We start from the raw sequence: 15,969 nt of genomic DNA, 5'->3' as shown, positions 1-15,969 counted from the left end.
ATTAATCCCAACTTTTGTTTATTATCTATCACTCCCAACTTTAGGGGGTATTAATTTCTATTGCACCCAACAGGTCATCCAACCTGATGTAGCAGGTTACCTAGACACGTGTCTACACGTGATAGGTCCAAAAAAAAATGAATAAATAAAAACAAAAATTAAAAAAAAAAACTACCAAACCCAGCCACCACCCCTATTCCCGGAAAACACTCCATCACCACCCCCACCCCGCCGGAAATTCGCGCCCACCCCCGGAAACCCCTCCCCCACTGCCGGAAACCACCGCCCAGCCACCCCTTCCCTTCCCCCACCCCCGAAAACCCCTCCCCCACCCCCAAAAACCCCTCCCTTGCATCGAACAACCACCCCAAACACCCTAGATCCGCCGCCTAGCACTCCCCCTTCCCTCGAAATTCACCCTTCCTTCCCCAACCCCCGAAAACCCCTCCCCCATTGTCAGAAAATGGCGCCCATCCCTCCCTCACCCTCGAAATCCATCCCTTTCCCTTCCCTCACCCTCAATTTCACCCCCTTCCCCGACAATTAACCACGAAAACGGCACTCCCTTCCCCGTCAATTAGCCACGATACAACTATGCTAAGGTTGTTTCTAGGGTCTGGGATGGGTGGTGGAGGAAGGCAGGTGGTTTTTAGTGGAAGTCAGAGGTTGTCCGACCGTTTTCCGGTGAAATTGAGGGCCGGGGTTAAGGTTTCGGCGATTGAGGGTGGTGGTGGTGGTGAGGGTGGCTGTGCGTGGGTTTTTTTTAATGTTTTTTTTAAACCTATCATGATGCGACACGTGTGCAATTAATCACAAGTCAGCAATGTCTACCTGATTAACCGGTTGCAAGTCATTTGGGTGCAATAGAAGTTAATATCCCCTAAAGTTAGGAGTGATAGATAATAAACGAAAGTTGGGATTATTTTTGGCGGACGAGGCAAAGTTCAGATTAATGGGAGCAATTTTTCCTAACTTAAAATACTTCATACCCTTCACAAAATTATTCAATATATAAGCTAAGTCAAAACTTTGAAACTACAACACCATTAATTAAATTCAAGTCTGAACTAAAACTAACACTTCTACAAGTAACCTTCACAATACAAATGTAACTTCAGATTCCATTTCACCAATAATAACAACAATAAAAACATAAAGTCAAGTAAATGCCATAATAGTTAACTAAATTTTCATTTAACTTACAGTAATATAAATAAATGCCATAATATGTATTCATGGACAAATTGTGATGTGAGATAGAATCAAATAGCAATTACAACATTCATACAGAGAAGAGCATAAAGACTCCTTGTCACCACATTCACACAAAACAATCTAAAACAATATTATCTTCTAAAACTAAGAGTTCTGCACCAAAATTAGAAATCAAGTGCTACCAAAATCAACGCTTTTAAATTATATACACACTCAACAAACCATTGATGTGTAAAGCAAATTAACTTTACAAATTTGGATCCCTTTTCAAACAGTCTCTTGATTAGGCCTCACACTCTAATTATCAAGCATTCATTTTTAGCATTACCTATCAACAAACTTTTCATTAAGCTTAACACTCTAAACTCCTTGTCTAACTTATAGCTTCTGACTACTGCAATCATACAACGGAAAGAGGAGCCTAAGTTGAAGATATTGACACCTTTGACAAGTTATTTTAAAGAGAACTAAACAGTTTTGTTTTAAATGTCATAAAAGCAACCTAAATGTTTGAAATGCTTTTAATATTTCACTAAGTTTTTTTTTCCTGATTTGTGCATGAATTTAGATTACTGTCCTATATGTGATTTTACTCATATTTTCTAGCCTTAAACTCTGAAAACTAGCAAACTAACAAGCCACAGTATATACCATTCAGACATAAATTTTCTGATATTATACTCTCTAAACACCTTGATATTTAGCATTTTCAAGTTATTACTCATCACTAACCAACTCTGCCATCTTCTCCTGGATATCTTAATTGCATTCTAAATTATCACTATATCCCTCCTTCTCTCTATCTCAGAACCTCTTTTTTCTCTTAAATCATCACTACATCCCTCCCTTACTTTATCTCACAACCTTTTTTTCCTCCTTTATACATTTCTTTTTCTTTAAATCACTAAATTATACATTTCTTTCTCTGTAGATCTTAAAAAACTCCTGAATATGGACAGAAAGACAAATACAGCAATGTAGGTAGTGAAAATTTTAAAAATGAAATATTTTATTAATAAATGTAGAAAAATCTCAAACAAAACTAAAAACAATAAACATCAAGTCATGTAAAACTTAAGCTTCACAAAACTATATAAACAAAAATACCAAAATCATCAAAAATCTTAAATTTATTAAATCATCAGATATATCAAGTTCAACACTCTTGCCTACAATATTAATACATCAAGAATCAGTACTCAGTTGTAAATTTATATATAAAACAATAGGATTTCGCTGCAAAAGCCCAATTACAGCACCTTCATCAACCTGAACTTGGTACTCATCGATCACTGCATCAACTCCATCCTTAATAAAACATTGCACCATTCTTCCATCCTAAGTATTTATCTTCAATTTGGCTTTGAACTCTGTATGATAAAGTCGCAACAAAATCTAATGGAACATTCTGCATCACGAAAACGTGTCAATGAAAAAAAATAAAATATGATTGACTAAAACATAAGCAAACTACATTATAAATTCAATTGTCCAAACAACACATACAATAATTCCATTTGAATGGTAGCACTCGAAAAATACAAAATGAAAATCTGCCCCTTCACAGCTAGCTGATATACTATTTGCCCAAGCATTCGCCTCAATCATCGAAGACAACGAACCTTGAATCAGAGGCTTTCGCCCACATTTTTTTTACCATCCTTACCCAAAAAGACCACAAGACTAGAAAAAATATATAGAAGTATTCAATTTATATCCAGAATTTCAACTAACAATAAAAGAGTTTAAGCGTGAGTCAAACATGCAATTAATTATAATAACATCTCCAACATAAATATTTGACTTAAGAGCTCATGCAACCTGATCACACTCATCTAAAGGCATAAATGTAGGAGTTTTTGATTTAGACTTTGTATATTGATATGAAACATAATCAAATGACCTGAAATTTAGGAAAAGACCCATTTTTTTCAAAGGCTGACATTCTATACCTAGCATCAAGTTCCATGGATCCAGCATTAAAAGTCAGACAAAAACATGCTACAAATATTAACCTTTCAAAGCTTTTATAACTTAGTTTCTCTAAAAGCATGTATAGCATTAGACAACCTTTGAATTGTGTCACCACTAAAATTTCTGATCCAATACTTAAGAGTGCTCAAATAATCTAAAATTATTAAAGCTTCTACCACTCCGCCACAATAGTTAAGTTAGACCTCATTTTTTATTCCCTCGACACTCTCATCAATATTTTCAAGATAGCTAATCACAACATAAATTTGCTTGAAATGCAAAATGATCCTAATAAGCCATACAAGTTCAAAACAACAAATCTTTTGGAAGAAAAATAATAGCATTCCATGACAAAGCCAATAACACATCTCAAAATACTATCACAGCACACAATGTTACAAAAGATACATATATTATTTTTAAAAACAAAGAAAAAGAACATAACAGAACTCCAAAAACAATAATCTAAATATTAACCATATTTCATTTACTTAGAATTTTCAATTACAACCTACTACCTAATAAAGCTATATATATTTACATCTAATAAACTAAAAAGATACTAACAACTTCAAACTAAAACAAAAAACTATAATCTAAACTTCAAAAGCTTGCCAAAAAAAACCCCCTAAACAAACCACTACCTTAACTACTAGGGCGAGGGAAACTTGAATGCTTCCGAATCTACATCAGAATCCTCGGGAGAGTAATGATATATGTTATCTCCAAATTCATCATCGAAATCTACATTACACTCCCCGGGATCCACTTCTTGTCCTTCATCATCATCATCCCCTGCCTCTTCTTCAAACACTTCCCCCTGAACCTGCTCTTCTTGAGGTTCACCCTCCTCGTCCTCTTCATCTTCTTCTTCCTCGTCTTGTGCCTCATCCTTATCTCCTTCCTCATCTTCCTCCTCATCTTCTTCCTGTTGCTCTTCTACTTCAGGCTGAACTTCCTTATGAACCACTGATGGTTCCTGATGAACCACCAAAGCAGCCTGATCAACACCTACCCCTTGCACCTCCTCAAAAAATCGACAAGGAACCTCTGCAATAAACTGAACATCCTCATCATCTGAGGAAATCTCCATGTCAACAACCCCACCCTCGACATTAACCACCACACCAAACGTCTCTCATGCGACACCCACGGACCTAGACGCCTTTAACTTAGAACCAACTTCCGCCTCACCATCACTACCACTAACAACATCTATAACACCAACACAGTCACTATCAACCCTAACCCTCTTATGCCATGAATTTTTTTTTTTCAAAATCCTTAAACTGAGACATCTCAGCCTCCAACCCAGCCAACTCCCGCCGTAGAACCTCACATCTCCAATCAGCCTCTATACGGACATGCAAATTCACGGATAAGGAATCTTCGAGTTCAGCTTTCCTCCTAGCAAACGACTTGAAATACGAATTCTCATGTTCGCTTGAAACATCAAGAAACTTTGACAAGGAACCACCATTAAAATCAACCATTTTCAGAGGAACTCAAAGGGTGTCTCTTTGAGATCATTTTTAGGAAGAAGAATTTCACAAAGAAAACCGCTTAAAAAAAGAAATAAATAGCAAAATGAAACCATTATGTCAATTTCGTGTCTCTTTATCTGCAATTTGCAACAGTGAATTAGTGCCATTGAAAATTGTAATGCATGTTTCTTCTTCTTTTGTTTGTAATAACACTACAAACGTACTACACAAGAATAAGAATGAGAACATTCTAAAAATAGCAAAAAAGCTGAAAATATACTACGTACAATCTAATTAGTACAAAATTATCGTACCACAAAAATATCGCGCCGAAAAATCACTCGGTAACATAGACTTCTAAGTTTGAATGGTTCACTCAAAATTTTAAACTTTTTTCGTCTTTAAAAAAAGGCACGAAAGTTTCCACTTACAACTAGAAAAACATTTACACACACTTTAAAATCACTCGATTTTTTTTTTTTTTTTTTTTTTATTAAAGGATCATAACTGATACGCACAACTTACTTACACAATACGAAGTATATATTTAACCAACACATCAAAATATCATTATTGTGAGATTGTAATACCACTTATTTTTATAAAAAAAAACATACTTTATTTCATTATACAATACAAATTATTCCTACATTTAAAGAAAAACACTAAATTCTCAAAGTATATATAGAAATTAAAACTAAGAAAAACGATCAACAATATCAACACCCGATATTAACCATTTTGGACTATCGCGCGCCTAGCGCGGGATGGGACAACTAGTATTTTAAAATACGAGTAAATTATTATTAAATTTTTTTTTTGAGACAGATAGAATAGCTGTTTGAGTGAAGTAGAGGACCACTTCTTGTGTGTATCCGGTATAATAAATTCCTAAAAACTTATGACGCATTTATCTTTTGATGTATTAAACCCTAAAATCCTAAACCCTAAACCCTAAGCACTAAACCTTAAACCCTAGGTCCCTAAAATATTGAGTAAAATTTGTCATTTCAAAACAACACGTTCCAAAACAACACTTAGCGAACTACTGAGAATAGTGATGGACTACGCCAAAGCGATGCATCACTACTTTCCTAGGAACGTAAGGTATGTTGATGGGTTTCCAAAGCAAGACATCATATGCATTTTGATTTTTTTTAGACTCAACGATATGAGTGATGGAGTCCTAACTTGTCATGGCAAAAGAGATAAATTGTCACGAAAGCATTAGATGCGACGATTTATCTTACCAAGAGTGGCTTAGATCCATTAGCAAAGAGTTGCTTAACTTAGAGTAGTAAGTGTTAAGACAAGCCAAAGCATGCTGAATCACTCATTGATTTTTTGGATCTTAGAATCGCCTTATTCACGTCAAATGGGGACAAATTTAGTGCGTGGATAAGACGTCTAATAAGATTGAAAGTTTGCATGTGTGCTTTTAAATTTTAAACTTATTATGTTATTTTCTTGATAAATGGTTATACTTTGCACTTATATTTATAGAATTCTAAATCAAATTATATTGATTTCCATGATTGGAATAGGAAATCTATTGTATAGACTTAATAAAATTTTGCATCAACAAATCTTAGAGCAACAACGGCAAAAAGTTGTCTAAATCTAAGTAGTTTTATGGTCACGTTGACAAATTCTGTAATAAAAAATTGAACTACCAAGTAAGGAATTCTATAATACAAAATTGAACTTGTTGCAAGTGTTTATTTTGCACAATGTCCTGTTCTTCAGTGAGAGGAAATAAAGAGAGTTTACATTGCCAAAATCATGGAATTCTTTGAGACTGTTAATAAAGAGCCATACATTACATATCAATGAATCTATAGAGCTTATGATTATGTGAGTCTTAAAATTTTGTTTTAGAACATGGTGACAAATTGTAGTTGTTCCTTTGTTCAATAATACTCATATATCTTTTGTGCGTGGCAGGGTGCTACTCCAACTTTTGAGGACAAGAAGATTGCTTATATATACCAATGGGACCCTGTCCCTAAAGTTCCTAGGGCCCCTATAGACTTTGGGGCAAGTAGTGAAGCCAGTAGTAATAGGTCACGTAGTAGGGCACGGTCTAGACCCCACTCCACAGCAAGTTATGGAGTAGTAGAAGAGTCACCTGAAGATAAGCAGAGGACAACTTTACGTGTGGGCTTTAGTGAATTAGTGCGACACCATAGGCTGAAGTTTGAGATGTTGGGTAATGTAGTAGAGTAGTTGGATATTGATAATACAAATAAGGCTAGTGTTTTTCTAGACTATACTTCACCTAGGAAGATGGATTTGATTATTCAAAAGCTTGGCAATGGTAGGATTTTTTTTCCCCCTGTTCAATTTTATCAATTTTTAAATTATTTTCACTTTTCTGTCATCATTTATATTGGTTCAGGATCTTTCAGTTGCTCCAAGTAATTTGGGATTTCAAATTTCAATATTTCCTATTTTTGGCTTAATCTATATCGTACAGATGCCCAGATTGCTAATGCTCACTGAGTTCAGTAGGCTAGCATGGTGGAGGTAAGTAGTACTCTCTTAGATTCGGAGTACTATTATTTTTGTTTAGATTATAGGTAAGAAATCATCATTAGGGTCCTCGTTAGGTCAATATTGTTTTTTTTTTTTATGATTATTATGTCTGATTTTCATGCTTAGATTGATTGAATATCGAACCCTTATTGTTGTATTTGAATAATTTTCTTGCTTAAATCAAATCATCTATTATGGCCCTTAAAATTCTTCTTGACTTGACCTAAAATCAAAATTGTATTTTGGAAATTGGGGTTTTTCCCAACAATAATTATGGAAAGAGCTCCATAAAGTAGATATAATAACAAGTATGTCATAAAATTACCTTAAAGCGAGGAGGACACCCCGTAATAGAGATGAAAGTTGTAACATCTTCTGAAAATTCATTGGCAGTTTTCATACTGAAGCCCTTAAGTACTCAAGGGATGGGGTTGTTTCGGGGGTCGGGGAAGGGGAGAGGTGGGTTGAGCATAGACAGACTTAGTGGGATAGATTCTAATGGTGTTGGTCTGGCCCTTAATTAAAAATATAATACTACCTCCGTTACATATTATTTGCAACGATTTGACATAAAGTAGAGAGAAAAAATGTCTAATCGTTGCAAATAATATGTAACAGAGGTAGTAATATAAAATAAAATAAATTCACTAATTTTCATTCCTCATTCCACAATTCGTCTTACTGTTCTTCCTAAAAAAAATCGTCTTCCTCTTCGTGACGCCATTTCGTCTTGACCCCAATTCACAGGTAACTTATTCTCATCTTTTTAAAGTTATTCACTTATTTTTGACGCTTAAAGGTGGTTTAATTTCTTAACTCCACAATTTCAAAAATGGATGAATTCATCACAATTCGAATACTTTGGTCAGCTCCATAATTCATTCGTCTTCCTCCTCATTTGTGAAATAGTAATGTTTCTTTTTTTTCATTAATTTAATCGTATTGCAAATTCTAATTTTCTTGATTAATTTCGTTTAATTTTCTAGGGAGTCTAGCTCTTGGGTTATTCGATTTTTTCCGTTGTTTATTTTTTTTTCAGACGTTAGTTGATTGTGAAATTTTTTCTGTAACTTTTTTTGTTAATCTTTATTCCCGTCTCCTAACTCCTAGATCAACCATTGTCTATATATATAATTCATGATTTTTTTATCATCTTTTCATTTTGTTATTCTAATTGCTAATTCCACGATTCTAATTTACAGTTTCTGATATTTACAATTAAAGTATATTAAAATTAAAGTTTACATTACAAATTAATTTTATTTTATATTCTAATCTAAATTAACAGTATCTAATTGAAGTATTGTACTTGGTCTTAATTTTTTTGTTATTTGTACGATTTAAATTATTTTATTTTTCAAATTGTAGAAATGGCAACGAGATATCCATGTCCATGTGGAGCAGACGGTCTTATTATGGCAGTAACAAAACAACAGGGGTGGATCACAATAGGAAGTATCTAAAATGTCCTTCTGTAAGATATGTCATCTAATTCTTACTCTTTGTTTCTATGAATGCTGATGTAGTGTCTTGTTACAAAATTGACAACTTTTGCAGAAAATTACAAATGAACAATAATGCACAATTGAGAAATGTTGAGTACATTATTTCTTTAATTTATTTTGTATGCACTTATTTTATCAGGAACATGGAGGTTGTGGTTTCTATTCTTTTCAAGACGAACTAAGACTGTGCGAGTGTGGTAAGGGATACTGCCGCAATACCTTCAAGAAAAAGGTGAAATATTGGTGTTGTCCATCTAAGGTTTGTATAATACACTTATCTACCCATTTATGGTCTTGTATTATCAATCGTGCCTAATTACATGTTTTGGTAGGGTACTGATGCTGATTGTGGATTTGAGGCATAAGTGCCTTCCAAATCCCCTACAACACCCTGTCGGTCTTCCACAAGTATCCCTTGCCAGCCTTCCAGAAATACCCTTACTACTCCCAGATTCACCGAAGAAAAGTGCAGGGAAGCAATTTTGAGGTCTTTAGAAGTATCACAAATAGCAAACAATTCCTTGGTTGACATTATTAAAGATCTTACTAACCTTTTGGTGAATAATGGTAATATCTCTGTGTATGAAACTCCTCAAAATAATGGTTGGAATAACGTATACAATTTCACTGTTTTATCGTAATTTATTTTATTTTTGGCTGTTAAATGAGAAAGACACTCATTCTTTTCTGGATTTTTCTTGTAGATATTTCTACCGATGATGACCTTTGAAGTGACACAACATTTTTAAGAAGATGAAGATATGTTTTTGCTGACCTGCAGTTATGTAATTGTACCAAAACAATCTAGCCTTGAACTTAATATATGTTCATTAGAACAACATAGGTAGATCTTTTGTTATATTAATTAGAATTTAACTAGTTTATTAATACGTTTGATGTGCGTGTTGTGTCCTTGGTGTTGGTTAATGTTGGTGTTTTGGTGGTACTTAGTCTATTATAAAGAGTTTTCTATTCTGGCTTGGTATCATACTTTTAGATGGAGTAGCATATGCACAACTATGAACATAATTATGCTTAAATAGCATTAGACAAACATTTGAAAGGGATGAAGTCAAAGCTTCTCATATTTGAATTGGTGAACCAATACAACTATAGAACAAAGCTAAGCAAGTCAGAAAAACAGAAGATAACAAGCTTTACAATCTTAGATTCACCAATAAGTATAATAATTTGCACAAAAAATGCAAAAAACGGAAAAAAATTATAAAACAGAATTCACAAAATAATCGCAAAATACCCCACTCAGAGCGAACAAAATCCTCATAAGCATACCTTGTTCAGGTAATTGTCAAGCGTTGTGAGATAAATGGGAAGTGTAAGATAGAAAATTGGAAGAGATTAGTTTAATTAAGTGAATCAAGATATTTCGCAACCCTGACCCACAAGTCCACCCTTGGGAAGGATACCTTGGGTAAAACCACTAACGGTCTAGCATTTGGATACTTAACCCCTACAATCCTAACCCCTACTATCTTATCCCCTGCTATAATTCGGGGCTGAGTTTTGAAATTGGACTATAGGATAATTTGAGCTTATACTTATATCTCGGTTTCAAATTCGATTTTCGGTTTTTCACATCCTCAAACCAAATCCGAACTGAAAATCGAATTTCCCCGATTTCCCAATCCATACCGGATATTAGCACTGCTTATAAAAAGGTATTTTTAGAATACTCCCTTCGTCCCTTTTTTACATTCCTGCTTTCCTTTTTGGGTATTCTAAAATTACATTCCTCCTTTTCTTTTTTAGTAAGTATTTTTTTTCCAAATATCCCAAATTATCCCTCCTTTTTCTGCTATGTAATTAATGTTCACTCTTATTTTCTCACTCTTACTTTCCTATTCTCACTCCTAAATTTAGATGAATATGATTGGTTCTTAAATTTCTAGTAGGAGCATGTTATTGGTCTTTTTTTTTTTTTTTTTTTTTTTTGCAAAGGATTACATCATTATTAAATATTAATCTATCTTTGTTTTACTCAAAGATATCATTTAATGTTTTGTACTTCCTATTGTGTTTTGTTTTATTGTTATTCGTTTTATTCTTATTTCCTTAATTCCCGTGTAATTTTACAAACAAGAATGTAAAAAAGGGACGGATGGAGTATCTTTTTTTTAGACATATACGAAATCACAGTTAAACCAACCCTCGAACCCATGACCTTAGGGTTATAATTTATCAGCATTCCCAATTTTCGGATCGGATAGTTAAAATTTTCAGAAAAGGTCCGATCCAAAAATCCAAAATTTTTTCCGGATATCCGATCCAAAATATCCGAAACTTTAAAACCGGATCAGATACCCAAAATTTTGGATCGGATCATGGGATTATCGGATCAGATATTTCGGATTAGTTTTTTTTAAACACCCCTACCTGGTACATGGCACAATAAATGAATTTCCCAACTTCTCCTCAACCTCTACACTTAAACTTCCCTTAAAAAAAACAAAAAAAAAAAAAAGAAAAGAAAAGAAAACCTCTACACTCAAACTAGCATTAAATCTCTCTTTTGCTTTTTTTTCTTAGGTGGCATAGGCTTTTAATGCAATTTCTCACCCAAACTATTCAAATCAATCAATAAACTAGTAATTTCTCTTATGCTTTTTAATTTATATATGGCGGTACTGATGTTGAAAACAGCTAGTAATTTAATGAGAGGCAAAGGAGAAGCCGGTAAGAACCAAAAAAGAAATGGGGAAAACAAAAATGTTGAGGTATCTTTGGTTGAATTGGTTTGCAAATTGAGTTTTTTTTTTTTGTTATATTTGCTGCTAAATTACTCTCGGTTTGCTAAGCTTTCTGTACTTCAATTGAGATTATTTGAGGTAATTTGTGCATATTGTTGGTCAAATTGTTACCCTAGTTTTCTGCTAGTGTGCTGGGGTAAATTTAGTCTAGTGTATAACATTGAATTTGTTTTGTGTGAAATTGTTTGATTAGTTTATGGGAGATTGTTTACGATTTCAAGTAATTTCTCGTAACTCATTTAATGACTTGACCTGGTTTAAACCAATTTGTTTTAGGTCGAAACCTGTTTTTAAACATACCCATTTCAACCCAAACTGATTATGACCCCTAAATCAATAATAACCCAATCCGAATTTAAGGACTCGAACCGATTAAGGACTGACCCGATTAAGACCCGACCCGAATAAAATCATAATAAATAAAAAAAACCTAATCGACTCGATAATTTTCAAAGTCGATCCGAACCAATCCGTTAGTTGTTTAAATATTTTATTGCTCGACCCGTTATAATTCGAAACTGATAAACCCAACCTAAAACCGAAACGTTGACCGAAATTGACACCCCTAGGAACATGGTTTTGATTGTGACCCGAATTGATTATACCCGACCTGATTTGACCCGATGTTGATCTATAGATCTAAGAGTAGACCAACGTTAATCTACCTATTGTTGATCAATGGTGGTCTATGGTGCCATTGTAAATCAACGTTGTTCTACTCTTACACTATAGACCAACGTTGATCTATGGTGGTCATAGTAGACCAACGTTGATCTATAGTACTCAGCGTATACCAACTTTGTCGAATGTATATTAAAACCCTAAACCCTTAGACACATCAAAATTTCCATCACTAAGATAAAAAAAATTATATCTATAATACAAAATTGAACTTGTTGCAAGTGTTTATTTTACTCAATAATGTCCTATTCTCCAGTGAGAGGAAGGACAGAGAGATTACATTGCTGAAATCATGGAATTCTTTGAGATTGTTAATAAAGAGCTATACATTATAGCTCAATGTATCTATAGCGCTTATGATTATATGAGTCTTCAATTTCTGTTTTTGAACATATTGTCAAAGTTTATCTATAGAGCTTAGAGTAGATCGACGTTGATCTACCAATTGTTAATCAATGGTGGTCTACGGTGCCATTGTAAATCAACGTTGGTCTACTCTTACACTTTAGACCGACATTGATATATGATTGTCATAGTAGACCAACGTTGATCTACAGTACTCAGCATAGACCAACGTTGATCTATGATACTCAAAGTAAACCTATGTTGATCTATGGCGGTCATGGTCGACTGTAGATTAAAACCCAATAGGTGGCCTACGTGGCCCTCACCACTTCCTCCTCCTTTTTATTTTTATTATTTTGAATAATTTTACACGTAATTGTTTGATTTTTGATTTTATAGTATATATTTTATGTTTTTAATACTTCTTCCGTTAAAGGTTAATTGCAACAATTACTAAAAATGGGTGCTAACCTTTAATTACAACAATTTTTTTCCATTTTTAGTAAGTTTTTTATACCAAAATTACCAATATACCCTTAATATAAACTAATTAACCTACACTTATACACTTAACTACAACCAATTAAAATCCTAATCTAACATTACTGTCTAACCATTCCCACCAAAAAATTAGATCCCACTTCCTCTCTCATTTCCTTTTAATCTGACTTCCCTCAAATTTATTCAACTACCCATCTTACTAATTCATTGCAACCTTCAACCACCTGCATTTACTCCAAGGCTTCAAACCCTAACTCTTCTCTACATATAAAAACCCCCTCTCCTTGCACTCCATGCGTATAACCTTCATCTCCCAACTTCTCTTCTCTCTCTCTCTTCTCAAAGTTACTAGCATTATATTTTCTAAAAATTTCATCCAAAATTATGAGTTCCCCACCTGAAAATTCCTCCAATCTCTTCGCGTATGAGAATCTGAGAGTTGAGAAAGATGATACCGACCTTTCCCCTCTCGATGTCCAGGTGTACTAGTGTGAGCGCAAAATAGAAAAATGAAACTCGCTCGTCGGTGCACTTTGAAGACAACGAGATTCAAAAAAATCGGTTACGGTGCAAAGATCTCTAAGTAAATATCATATAAGGATGATACAAATTTGGGGAAAAAAAGTGAAGCAAAGAATTGTCCTCATGCAGATCTAGGTAAAAAAAATCGTTGTGAAGCCTGATGTTGGGATACTCTGCCCAAATCTGAAAAGGAAGGTTATTGTTGTTGATGATACCCATGAAATTGTTGTCATTAGCAACCTTGAGACAGCTAGATCTACTCCTGCTAAACAACAGAGCAAGGGTCCTCTTTCTAGGCATAAAAGGGATCGTTATGGGTACCCAATTGACATGGACAACATTAATGAGGATTGTCTGGCTTACTTGAAGGAGTTCCATCCAGAAATGTTTCATGACAATTGATTTCGCAGCGTAACTACTATCTAGCCCTTGATTTATCATCATTTACTTGTAATTACTGTGATTTTTTGGCCGGGTTGTTGGCTATTGTTGTTGAATGATTGCCTTTTACTACAACTGTTGCATGTGTTTGCTGTTGGGGAATGTAATTGATGGATGATGATCTTGTATGTAACTTCTTCATAGTTGTTCACAAAATTGGATTGATAATTGGCCTAAATTAATTTGTTCTCAATGACATTATGTAAGAGAACAGAGTCCCTGATGTTGTTTGTAACTTTTGTTTTTTCTGTCTGTGGTTGCCTAATTCTGAATTCATGTGTCAATGGTTGGTGGTTGACTTACTGTGAATGTTTTGATGCTTGGTGGTTGCTTGCATTTTAAATGAGTCCCTCCCCTTATTTCAGCTCTTATTGTGACTGTGTTGATAGTTAGTGGTTGCCTACAATTTAAATGAGTCCCTCCCCTTAATTTTTGCCTTATTGTGACTGTGTTGATGGTTGGTGGTTGCCTGCATGTGAATTGAGTCCCTCCCTTGAATGTGGGCATCCTAGTAAAACTTCAAATGATGAAGGGACTCAATTGTAAAAGAATAGCTTTGTTTGATTTGCTCCAACATATTCAGTAATGAATTGTTGTTGAGGTAACTTCATGGACATTTTATATGCATACAAACACTCTTTCTGATGGAGTTACACAACATGACCAATGATTTAGGTAATAATGAGGCAAAATCAATTGTTTGTCATTTCATTAAGGGCTTGTCAAAATACCTCATACATGACATACAATAATAAGAAGTTGTTACACATAGCTTAGAACATAAAACCTGATAAAGGACTGCCTTATCCTACATTTACATTGTTTGTCAAAATACACATAACCACAGTACAAAAACCAAAAACACTTACATTCCCAAAATAAACAACAAAGATATACACAAGACTAACATGTTAATATTATGCATACTTTCTTCTTTCTTCAATGGTTATGTGTGGCAGTCCTTCTATTGGTTTTACAAACATCAACACTTTTGTCTAATCAGCATCCACCTCCATTCCAACATCATCCACATTAGATTCACCTACTAGTTTGAAAAGTGTGTTGAGATATGTGACAGCATTTTCAATGCGTTCCCTTTCCACCTCTAAATACTCAGGGAGAATGTAATGCCCCGTATTTTATTTAAAATATGTATTTTGTATAGTATTTAAATAATTTTTAGGAAAGAGTAAAGAAGGAAAGTTTAGGTAAGAACTAAGAAGGGTTTATAGAGAAAAATGGTATAAATATTCAACACTTGAGGCAAATCAAACTTTGCCTAGAGTGGAGAAAACCCAAGGTAAAGTTTCTCTCCCTTCTCCTTTATTTTTCTTTTATTTTCTTTTTCTATCTTTCTTTTTCCCCTTCCCCTTTTTTTTTGCACGGCCGTCCACCATCATCACACCACCGACCACCACCACAGGCCACCGACGCACGGCCAGCAGCCGCGACGACACAGGCGGGGCACGGCAGCAGCCCAGCCGTGTTGAGGTGGCTGCTGCTGCTCGGTTTTTCCCAAAAAAAAAATTAATTTTGTTTTAAATTCTTGATTAATCTTGAATCTAATTTCTAATTATGGGTTTTGTGATTTATATTATGATGTTTGATTATGATTAATATGTAATTAAATTTTCAAATTTTAATTCTAATTAAAAAGCCCCAATTTTGAAACCCTAAATTCATAAATTATTATTTATTGAAAAATTATGATGTAGGGTGGATTAAACCTTTAATTTAAGTGTTTTAAAGCATAATTACAGCAATTTTTCATGATTAAATAATGCTAGAATTTTCAATAATATGCTAAAAGTTAAGTTTCTTTAAGGAATTTTATTTACCCATTATTTAGGATTAAAGTACGAGGTTTTAAATAAATTTCAACATATTTTTAATTAATTTTGGGTGGTTTAATAAGAGTATATATTGTTGGAAATATGTATAGAGTGGATATGAATGCCTCATTATGATTTTGGTTTGTAGGAGAATTCAAATTAAGTG

The 15,969-nt window shown here is 34.1% G+C and overlaps 1 long non-coding RNA gene across 1 annotated transcript; it reads left to right on the top strand.

The window, feature by feature from the left end:
* The first annotated feature begins 7,843 nt into the window (after positions 1-7,843).
* On the top strand, positions 7,844-10,192 carry LOC145626796 (uncharacterized). Its single transcript, XR_014111075.1, has 4 exons — positions 7,844-7,955; positions 8,577-8,972; positions 9,046-9,280; positions 9,418-10,192. It is a non-coding gene; the product is annotated as an uncharacterized LOC145626796 (long non-coding RNA).
* Positions 10,193-15,969: the final 5,777 nt, after the last annotated feature.

This window comes from Chenopodium album, chromosome 4 (genome assembly GCF_948465745.1).
Source record: "Chenopodium album chromosome 4, dcCheAlbu1.1, whole genome shotgun sequence".
In the NCBI taxonomy this organism is placed as follows: Eukaryota; Viridiplantae; Streptophyta; class Magnoliopsida; order Caryophyllales; family Amaranthaceae; genus Chenopodium; species Chenopodium album.
Note: the sequence above shows the minus strand (reverse complement) of the source record. Positions and strands in the feature narration are given on the sequence as shown.